The sequence below is a fragment of the Dryobates pubescens genome, chromosome Z, assembly GCF_014839835.1.
Source record: "Dryobates pubescens isolate bDryPub1 chromosome Z, bDryPub1.pri, whole genome shotgun sequence".
Classification (NCBI taxonomy): domain Eukaryota; kingdom Metazoa; phylum Chordata; class Aves; order Piciformes; family Picidae; genus Dryobates; species Dryobates pubescens.
This window is the reverse complement of record NC_071657.1, coordinates 40,414,582-40,425,689: the sequence shown is the minus strand read 5'-3', so window position 1 is coordinate 40,425,689 and position 11,108 is coordinate 40,414,582.

Below are 11,108 nucleotides of genomic sequence, written 5' to 3'. Positions count from 1 at the left end.
ACTTGGCTCTGCTTCATCCTGTCCATTCTGCCTTATCTCTTGAGTTTTATAAAGTGGTTCTAGTTTCTGCTGTCCCTAAAAAACCCCAGTCTCTCCCTGCTTCCTGATAAAAAAAACCCCAAACCTGCTCTTTTGAGGTAAAAGCCTCCTTGGTCTCCTCTACCCACTTCCCTATAAGGAGAACCACTGTGCTGAACCACTTCCAATCGCCAAGTGTCACTTTAATCTTCTTACTACCACTCCCCTCCCCCTTCTCCCACTTCTTCCCACTTCAAGATATTTTCCTTTATTTCTTTCTTCCTTTTGTTCCTGTAACTGTGATGCTGGACTGAAGATGCCCTGTGCACAGCACATCTGATTGCACATTCCTGCATGTCCTGGGTTTGGTTAGGACAGTGTTAATTTCCTTCACAAGCAGTTGGGAAAGGACACACCCAGGACAGCCAGCTGAGCCAGCCAGTGGGGGATTCCATACCATAAACGTCATGGTTGCTGTACAGGGGACCTGCGCCGGGGGTGTGGTATGCCTGCAACTTTTGGGGTGATCATGTCATATTTTATTCAGTTTTTATACATGATTGTTATTCCTGTTGTTCCTTAGTTCTTTGTGTTGTTCTATTAAACTGTCCTTTTCTCACCGTGCATTTGTTCTTTTTAATTTTGCCCCAAGTTTTTCCTTCGCATCCTACTGGGGAGGAGGGATGGAGGAGGGCTGCGTGGGACTCGACTGCAGCTGGGTCTAAAAGTGCACACCGTACGTGACTCAGTTGCAGAAAGCACATGCATGTAGTTGACTCACAGTAAGCCTGTACTCCAAGTCCTCTGTAGTAACAAAAGCATCACAGCACTCAGACTTCTAGGATCTCTCTTTGCAGCTTGCAAATCACATCAAGCAGTTCCGTTCCATCAGCACACATGCCACATACATATCCTATGGAGGGTGTCTGATTGCACCTGCCTCACCATCAAGTTAGGAAACTTTCTAGATGGGTGAGGGTCTGGGCACGTGTGGGTCTAGTTGCATCTTGCAAGAGTCCTCTTGTCTCGTACCTTCCATGGCATCTTGCCATGCAAGGCTTTGTATCTCAGTGAGTTATGTAACCAAACCAAAAGTTTGAGTTAGCAACGAATTACCAATGTGCTCATGTAAGGAAATGTTCTGTCACTGGAAGTTAAAGTTCACAATTGAGACAGAGGAGTCCCATCAAACTTTATTCAAATAGAGGGAGAGTCCACCAGGCAGATCCCTGTGGGATCTCTCAAATTGCTGGAGGTCACAGCCTGCTTTTATCCTAAATTCCTTGATTCAAGTATCCCCTTTCCTTTCCCCAACTGGCTAAGGTACTCAGAATGAACAAATTTCCCAGCCCACCTATTGCATATTCCTCCCTGACATGTACACCCCCTGCATCATTCATCCCAAGTTCATTAAGATGAGGCTTTACACCTCCCTGGGCTGAGAAGTTAACATTCAGTAGTGTATTAAATCTGTGTACTATCCCAAAAGTCCAAGAGTTCAGGTTGTGTCCAGATATTCCTGGTCCCTGCTCCATTTGAAGGATGTTTTGTTAATCCAGGGAAAGACCCCTGTGGACACATCAGTGATAAGGATGCAGAGAATCTTTGTTATCTCCAGTTTGGTCCAGCAGCATTTTTATTTGTAAAGACACACTCTACCTTAACCCCATCACTAATCAAAATATCATTAATATTAGCTTTGCTTTTTTTCCTTCTTTTTTTCCAAACACATGTATAACCATACTCCACTACTGTAATGTGAGCAGTATCCAAGCGCTTTGTAACACACTGATGGTATAGCCTGATGCATTTTATGGCTCGGTATGCCAACCATGGAATCAGCAAAGGGGCAAAGATGAGTGCACATGCAGAAGGAAGGTTTTCAAGCAGCTAAATGTTACCTATCAGAAGATAAGCACGAGGAACTGCAAATAAGAAACATCCTGAATGCACAAAAGCAAAACCAAACTCAAAATAAATAGTATGAGGAACAGAAGAGCCCTCTGTCCCATTTTGGGAGAAGGACAGTAACATGAAAACATCAGGCATGGTGAAAGAAGAACAAAAGAGATAAGCTAAATTAAGTCCTGAGCTCTCTCTTGGGTCTCATCACCTTCTCTGTGACTGCAAGCCACTGAGGTCTGTACCCAGCCATGTTAAAGAGATGTCATCATCTCCATAGTACTTGACACTTACAGACCCCCTGCAGGGTGGGAAATGGAGAGGATGATGAACATTGTGTAAGAATTAATAGCAAGAACTGTGCTGCTAGGGAATAAATCTTTGGGTTCTCAACTGATAGATAAATACATGTGTATTCAGGCATCAATCCTGGTTTGAGTTGTTTGGTTTGACTGCATGCCTGCTTTTGAAAGGTCTTCATGCCTCTCCCCTTTGGAGATTACTGCAGGACACGTTCTTAGAAAAGTCTGGGAAACCTGACAGCCTTCACTGGGTTTTCTCCGGCAGTAAGGCAACACAGAGGAAAAGAAGTGGTGACAGGTGCAGCTGTGGCCATCATTCAGCCAAACAAGTTCTGAGGGGAAAAGTGGAGGGCTTGCTTAGGGGCTGCTGGTTTGGGAAGCATGATGTATGCAAGGGGGAGAGGAAGGATTGCAAATGGGTGGTGCTTGTCAGCGCTGACAAGCCAAAAGCACTCAGGCTGGGGCTGCTTAAGTTTGCTGGTCCCCACAAGAGAGGCAGGGCTCAACGTCCCAGTCACCCAGTGTCCACCTGCAGCAGGAGAATCTTCAGCTGGGGCAGGGGACACAGGGGCACTCCTCCCCAGACAGACCTTAGTCCCTCAGGTGATGGCCTCACAGGGGCAGTGTCAATTTCAGCAGCAAGCCTGCAAAGGAGCTGAAAAGGCAATCAAAAACTTGGTCTGCCCGTGGTCTCCTGGCTGCCCTGCACTCCCTTGTGTTATTAAAGTGTAGGCAGCTCCTGAGCCCAGAGCCTGTCTATTTGGATGAGTAGCCCTTGTATGCCCACTGCTTCTCTTCCCTGTCCCTGCCCTGTCCATCACTCTTTATAATCATGACCCTTGCTTGCCAACAGTGAGAGCAGGTGATGCTTCCTACCTGTTCCAACTTAACTGCATCTATCTGCACCAAAAACAGAGAAAGTGCATGCCCTACAAAGTCCCATTGGTCCTCTGGATGTGGCAGGGATGAGGGATGCTACGCAGCTTGGGGAGATCATTCCCCAGCCTCTCCCAAAATGAGATCTATGATACCTTGCTTAGAGGAGGAAGACTTCAATAAATTTGATCAGGTTACAGATCAAAAAATGTTACAGCATAAGCATGCTTGTTTAAGTCTATCACTTCGTGACTCCACAGAAATTTCAAGACTGTTGTGGTGGTTTTAGGCTATGCCTTTAAAATTTAGTTACAGATTTTGAGCAGAAAAGCAGAAAAATATAAAGAAATCACTACTGGGTGTAAAAAGGAAAACAGAAGATTATTCTAAACAAATTAATTGGTTAAATATCTAGAATAAGACAAGCTGTACCATAACAATTCTTTCTTTTTATCTTCTCTACTGATCTCTGGCTGTTTTTGCTTCACTCTGGAGACATAGAATAGAATAGAATAGAATAAACCGGGTTGGAAGAGACCTTCAAGATCATTGTGTCCAACCCATCAACCAATCCAACACCACCTAAACAACTAACCCATGGCACCAAGCACCCCATCAAGTCTCCTCCTGAAAACCTCCAATGACAGCGACTCCACCACCTCCCCAGGCAGCCCATTCCAATGGGCAATCACTCTCTCTGTATAGAACTTCTTCCTCACATCCAACCTAAACCTCCCCTGGCGCAGCCTGAGACTGTGTCCTCTTGTTCTGGTACTGGCTGCCTGGGAGAAGAGACCAACATCCATCTGTCTACAACCTCCCTTCAGGTAGCTGTAGAGTGATAAAGTCACCCCTGAGTCTCCTCTTCTCCAGGCTAAGCAACCCCAGCTCCCTCAGCCTCTCCTCATAGGGCTTGTGCTCCAAACCCCTCACCAACTTTGTTGTCCTTCTCTGGACTCGTTTCAGCAAGTCAACATCCTTCCTAAACTGAGGGGCCCAGAACTGGATACAGTACTCGAGGTGCGGCCTAACCAGTGCAGTGTACAGGGGCAGAATGACCTCCCTGCTCCTGCTGGCCACACTGTTCCTGATGCAGGCCAGGATGCCATTGGCCCTCTTGGCTGGCCTTGGCTAAGTCTAACTTCTCTGCTCCTTTCTCTTGTTCTTTTTGTACTGGGAGGTAAGGGGGAGGCAGGGAGGAGAAGCTAGTAGCTTCCCCTGGTCCTTGCCCAGTGTGCTGGGTTGTACCCATCCTGGAAGGGGGAGGGTTGTGAGCCCTGCACTCCCCGGGGATTAAGGAATCCTGATCCAGTGGACTTGGTTCCTTCCCCCCTACCCCCATCCTGGCAGGGTCCCCCTGGGTCTAAGTTATTGTGCTCCACTCCCCCTTCCGGTCCAGCAAGACTATAAAGGAGAGGGCACAGTTACCATTTTCTTTCTTTTGCTCCTGCCTTGCCTGTGGACCAAGAGCCTGCTGCTGGCTTCCTGGGTCTACCATATGGTCTTCTCCCCACCACATCCACATTTCTCCAAAGGACAGCAATCCACATACACTGGGGGAAATACAAGGCCATCCAAACTTGGTTTTGTATATTTTCCTATTCAGCCTTGTTCCTTATCCTTGTGAACCCTTCCTGTTATTGTTTTATATATATATATATAGAGTATATATATATATATACATACATACATACATATAGGGAGAGGGAGGGAGAGAGAAATTACTTCTCTGCTTCCAAACTGACGCCAAATTATTTCTTGGTAGATTCTATTTACCTCCTCCCTTTTTTCTTTACCCTCCTCTTTCCCCCCTTTTCTTCCCTTTCCCCCCCTTTTTTTCCCACATATCAGAAAAAGGAAGGGGGAGCGGGGGAGGAGTTCTGTCTTGCCACCATCTGAGCTCTTAAATTCCAGTTAAGGCTCAAACCACAACAGCCAGGGGGGTCCTTGTGATGAGCAGAAAATTCTTATTTTAAACAGAGTGACAGAGTTGATAAGGAGCTCCCATTGTTAGCTGGAATGCTGGAATGCAGGAAGGGGGAGAGGAATAGACAGATCGCAATTGCATAGATAAGAAATAACAGGATTTTTCAGTAGTCTGCTTCTGTTAGTCTTAGATGATCTTTTGTACAGATAGAAGACATCTGGATATTATGTATACTTCTGTTGTTTATAGATAGATGACCTTTTGTATAGAAAGAGGATATCTGGGCTTTTCTGTGAAATAGTTAACATGCCATTGTCATTTTGGATGGACAACTTTTTGTATATAAGCCTGCACAAAACTCTCTGAAGACACACAAGTCTTTTGGAAATATCCAACTTGTGTCCAGCGCTGAAATAGAAGCATAATACAAGAAACTTACTGAGTCTCTTGTCCTTCTCTAAGTCACTTGTGCTGTTCATTAATTGTAAATATCTGTATAATATTGTAAATACTGTGTATTTGTGCATATTCATTGCATTCCATCGTAGAGTGTGGATGTTGCTTGTACATACAGCTTCATTTGCTTCTAAGTAAGTTAGTCTCACAAAGTTAATGCTGGGGGGAAACTTCAACCCACCACAACCTGCAGTCCTGTGGGCCAGATAAGTGCTTCCCAAAGGCCTTCATCAAGTTAAGGGCATGGCTGTCCTCAGACAGACAGCAGGAGTACAGCTACCTCCCGTGGCTGGAGGTGAGTACTGCTACTTGGACAACGATACATGTTAAGTGGTACCCGCTGGGAAATGCATTCATTTTAAAAGATTTTTTAAAAAATCCAAATCTAAGACAAAAAACAACCAAACAAACCCATCAAAACAAACCCAAGAGAAACAAACAAACAAACAAAATCCAACAAATCAACAAACAAAACCCAACCCCAAACATGGCCAAAACTCTAGTCCATGTTGTACTACTCTGAGGTACAAAGGGAACCAAAGGACAAGGCAAAAAGGAGAAGTTTTGGTACAGCCTTTCTCCAGTCAGCACAGCTGGCTGTGGGAACAAGCATCCCTGTTATGGCTCAGTGGTGTCTGTCCAATTGATCTGTCCTGCAGGGAGGTGTGATCACATCAAATTTAGGAAAATGTTTCACAGAACCTTTTGAGTAATTGTAAAACTTTATGTCTTTTGTAACCCTATTTTGTGGAAAAGCAGCGCAACTCAGGATTGAAAGCAGTCCTCTTGGACAATTGCCTTTGAAGTCCAGGGGAGGTAGCTGCTGCAGGCTTTCTTTTACCACAATGACCACATTGAAATGCTGAAACTGCCTGTAATGTGGTGGGTTGAGATTTCCCCTCCAACAGTAACTTTGCCAGACCAACTCAGCATAAAGCATATGGAAGCTGTATTTACAAGCAAAACTCCACTCTACAATGGAATGCAATGAATAGGTACAAAATATACAGTATTTACAATATTATACAGATATTTACAATTAGCAAACAACACAAAAACCCCCCTGGTCAAAAAGACCAGAAAGCTGTTCCTCTGCCCCCCCACCCCCTGTCCAAAAGGGAGAAAGGAGTAGTGAGAAAGTAGTGGTTAGACTGAACCAAAATAATGCAGCCAAGGTCAGCAGAAGCAGGTTAATCTCTCCCAAGTGAAGCGAGCAGAGAAGAGAAGCCCCTGGAATGTTTTGGTACAAGCAGTCATATGGCAGATATTTCTCCAATGGAATTGTTCAGAATTACCTTTAGTTTTCCTTTTTACACCAAATAGTGGTATATTTATTTATATTTTTCTACTTTTCTGCTCAAAATCTGTAACAAAATTTTAAAGGCATAGCCTAAAACTACCACACTACCAATAGGATGCAAAGACTTCAAGCGTAAGTGGTGCTGTGTGTGGTACAACTTCACTCCTTCAGACTTTGCAGTGCTTTTAAATGAAAGACCAAGCTACCCCACTGCCCCTTTCTGTCTCCACAGGAACCCTGCACTGACTGCTCTCATGCAGGGGACTGAACTAAGGTCTTGTGATAGAAAATTTCCCTGACTCTGCAAGGAACTGCAGCTTTTAATCACTGCTTGCAACCTGATTCTATGTACATGCATAGCTTCACCAGGCTTCTTTCAGCAATTCCCTTCTGTTGCATACTGCTAGGAGAAGACTGATATATCACCTGCGAAAGCCAAAAACTCAAATTACTTAGAATTATTTAATCCTACATGAAAAGAAAGACAGTGCTTTTGGGGGTTGGCAGGAACGCCCCTGTTCTCAAACACACTGCTCTTCCAGGTTGTAAAGCCTGGCAAGAAGACTGATGATTCTTGATGCTAGTGTCCCCCGCCATTGCAGTTTCTGATGTCATGCTCTGCCTTAGAGTCAGTGTCAAAGCAAGAAGACTCTGGAGCACTCATGCTGGTCAGGCCCTAAAGCAGCCTTGTTTCAGACCATGCTACCGCACATGGCAGCAGGAGGAGGCACATGCAGGCAGTCAGGGGCAGCCACAGGGGTTGTGGATGGTCTCAGGGTAGTCCTCTCCTGCCACTAAAGGTGCCTGTATTGTCTTCGCACTCCCAGAATTAGTTCTTCCTTTCAAATCTGCAGCTCATTTCATGCTGTCCTCCACAAAATGGAGTCCCCAGATCTGTATGATCACAGTTTCTTGGTGCTGAGACACCCCCTGGAGACTGCTCAGTCTGAGCCCAGTGGCAGACCAAATCTGGCACTGAGAGTATGTGGTCATGTCCCTGTGAGGCAGCAAAGTGCTTCTGCATGTCTACAGGAAGATGTAGGCATGGGATGTCAGGGTGGGTGCAAACAGTCCAGGAGGGCAGGATCCTGCAGCTGGCCAGGCTGTGGGTGAGTTGTTTGAAGCAGAGTTTTGGGTGATGTGGGGACTCAGGTGATATTGATACCAGCAAACTGGCAAAGCAGCTGGCTCAGCAGAGCACAAGAATTTGAGAAATCAAGAATTTGGAGCAAACCAGGAAGCTTGCTGGTTCAGCAGGGTGTTCTGGTTTAAGGCCAGACAGATCCTCTATTGCCCTGAGAGGGGCAAAAGAATGACACTTACACAAATGGACTGGAAAGTGATGAAAAGTTTAAATGGAAAAGCAATTGGTGCTTTATGGAAACTACAAAGCACAGTGGCAAGATACCCCAAAGCGTGCAGAGTCCCTTACACCACACCCAAAGGCCTCCCAGCACTTTCCTCCTCCCCACCTGAGGGTATACCCAAAGCCCCCAGGGCTCTTTCTTCGTCCCCCACTGCTAGGCTGATCTCAAGACTGGCCAGGTCAGAGACTGCCCCTCCCCCTTCTCCTTCTGGCATTAGGCCTAGCCAGGCCTAGCCAAGCCTTGAGGTAACTCCCCACCATTACCCGATAGGGAGCATCTCCAGCGGGAGCAGAGAGGGAAGAAAGATGAAGTGAAAGACTTTGCAGATGGATTTATAGGGTGCAGGTTTTATGGGTATGAACTATGCTGTTTCCTGTGTCCACCTACTGGGCTGGACCAGAGGTGTAACTTATGTGTCAGGAACAAGAGGCACCCTGCCTAAACTGCCACGCAGGGCTTCTCAGAAAACAATGAGCCTGGGTAACCAAGACTTAAATAGCCAGACAAAATAGCCTGGTAAAACAGCCGGATGTCATGACTATATGCCTAGAGCTTTGGGAAGAGAACAAAGAACTGAAAGTTGCCAAACCACAAGCTACGTCTAGAGGTCAACCGTGACCAAACAAGGGAAAATAGCCAGGGTAGGCTTCCCCAGACAACCACCAAGGGCTCCATAAGACTCTTTCAGGTAAACCTGAGCACGTGCTAAGGTAACTGCATAAATAATTTACATATGCATTAAGCTTCTTGGAAATGGGCAGGCATTTTGCAGAAATCATGTAATATGTATTTTTATTGATTGTATAAAGACAGCAGTTTTTTGAATCTTGGTGTACATGTTAGGAGGAAGAATTACAGAATCACAGAAACATTCAGGTTGGAAAAAGCCTTCAGGATCACCAAGTCCAACTGATAACCCTACTCTAGAAAGTGAGCCCCTAGACCATATTCCTGAGCACCATGTCTAAACAACCTTTAAACATGTCCAGGGCTGGTGACTCAACCACCTCCTTGCGCAGCACATTCCAATGCCTGACCACTCTTTCTGTGAAAAAATGCCTATGTACCCAAGTGCTGCAATAAGCCAATGCCTGCTTTCTAAATGGTAGTTTGCAGAGTTTCCCAGATTATTGGTTTTGGTAATAGTGAGACAGGTTTGGGTGACCAATGGTGTGTTTGGAATAATTTGAGGACCTGGAATGTAGTTTGGACCAGTTTGGGGCAAGTATCAAAGAGTTGTGAAGCAGGGCTGGGTGCTCTGAGGCAAGTTTGGGGATGCTGGGAAAGGTTTGCTAGTATGTGGAACCCTGGGGTAGGGTTCTACAGTAGGGACACTTGGGCTAGATTAGGGGGTGTTTGGGGGGGAGCTCTGGGGCAGAGTTTGTAGTTCATTGATGGAAGTTGGACAGAATCTAGGGATTGATGACTCTGAGAGTCTTGAAGCAAGTTAACAGGGTGTTTCAGGACCCTGATGCCAGATTGGGAGGGACTGCAGATACTTGGGCAGAGTGTGAGGGAACCTTTGGAAGTCCTGGGGCAGAGTGTGAACAGGTTGCAGTAGGACTTCAGGGGGCCTGAAGCACAATGCAGAGGACCTCAGGGGCACATGGACCAGGTTCATATGGGTTTTGTGGCTCTGGGGTAGAGTATAGGAGTCTTTGGGCTAGGGAAGCTTAGAACCAGGGTTTGTGTTGTGGCCTGGGAAGTAAGATTTTGGGGATTGTAGGGACATGCAGTCAGGGTCTGCGGGTGTTCATCATCCAAGGGCAGCTCTGAGATAGAGTTTCTGGTCTTTGAGGGTCCTGAAGCAGGTTTTGGTGGTGGGAGCAGGTGTTCATCTGCTAGAGGGTAGAAGGGCTCTGCAGAGGGACCTTGGCAGGCTGGACAGACGGGCAGAGTCATTGTGCCCATGTACTCAGCACTGGATAGGCCACACCTTGAGTTCTGGGTCCAGTTCTGGGCCCCTCAGTATAGGAAAGATGTTGACTTGCTGGAACATGTCCAGAGAAGGGCAACGAGGCTGGGGAGGGGTTTGGAGCAGAAGGCCTATGAGGAGTGGCCGAGGTAGCTGGGGTTGTTTAGCCTGGAGGAGGCTCAGGGGAGACCTTATTGCTGTCTACAACTACCTGAAGGGAGGCTGCAGCCAGGTGGGGATTGGTCTCTTCTCCCAGGTAACCAGCACCAGAATAAGAGGACAGAGTCTCAAGGTGTGCAGGGGGGGAAGTTCTTCAGAAAGAGTGATTACCCTTTGGAATGGGCTGACCAGGGAGGTGGTGGAGTCAACATCCTTGGAGGTGTTTAAGAAAAGACTGGATGAGGCACTCAGTACCATGGTCTAGTTGATTAGTTAGGTGGGGGTGACTGGTTAGACTTGATGCTCTTGGAGGTCTCTTCCAACCTGGTTGATTCGGTGATTCTGTTGTTTGGGGTCCTTGGGCAGGACTGTGGGAATTCTTGGGTACAAGGCAGAGCAAACGGAGTACTTGAAGCACAATTTGGTAGGGTTTTGTGGAAGTTTTGCAGCAAGGTGCAGGGGTCTTTGAGAGAACTTGTACTGAGTTGGAGGGGCCTGGTAATGCTGGGTTCAGGGGTGTTAAGTAGAGACCTTAAGAGTCTGTGAAACTGTTTCAAGGCATTTTTTTCCAACACTGAGCCAGAACTGAGTATCCTTGAGGCATTTTGATAGGCTTTGGGGGGACCTGGAACAGGATTTGGGGACTGGAAAACATCTCTGGAGAACCTGAAGCAGGCTTTGGGGTGTTTGGGGGGCCTAGTTTTAGAGGCGTGAAGATCTCTGGAGGCTATTGGTCAGAGTTTGAGGGTCTTCATTAGCCCTGGCCATGGATTTGGGGAGATTAACTGAAGGTTAATTTGGGTTCTAGGGGCAAAATTCGAGGGTTTCAGAGAATAAGGTGAAGTCTTTAGGGTCTTGTGGGACTTTCAGCATTGCCAGATTTAAT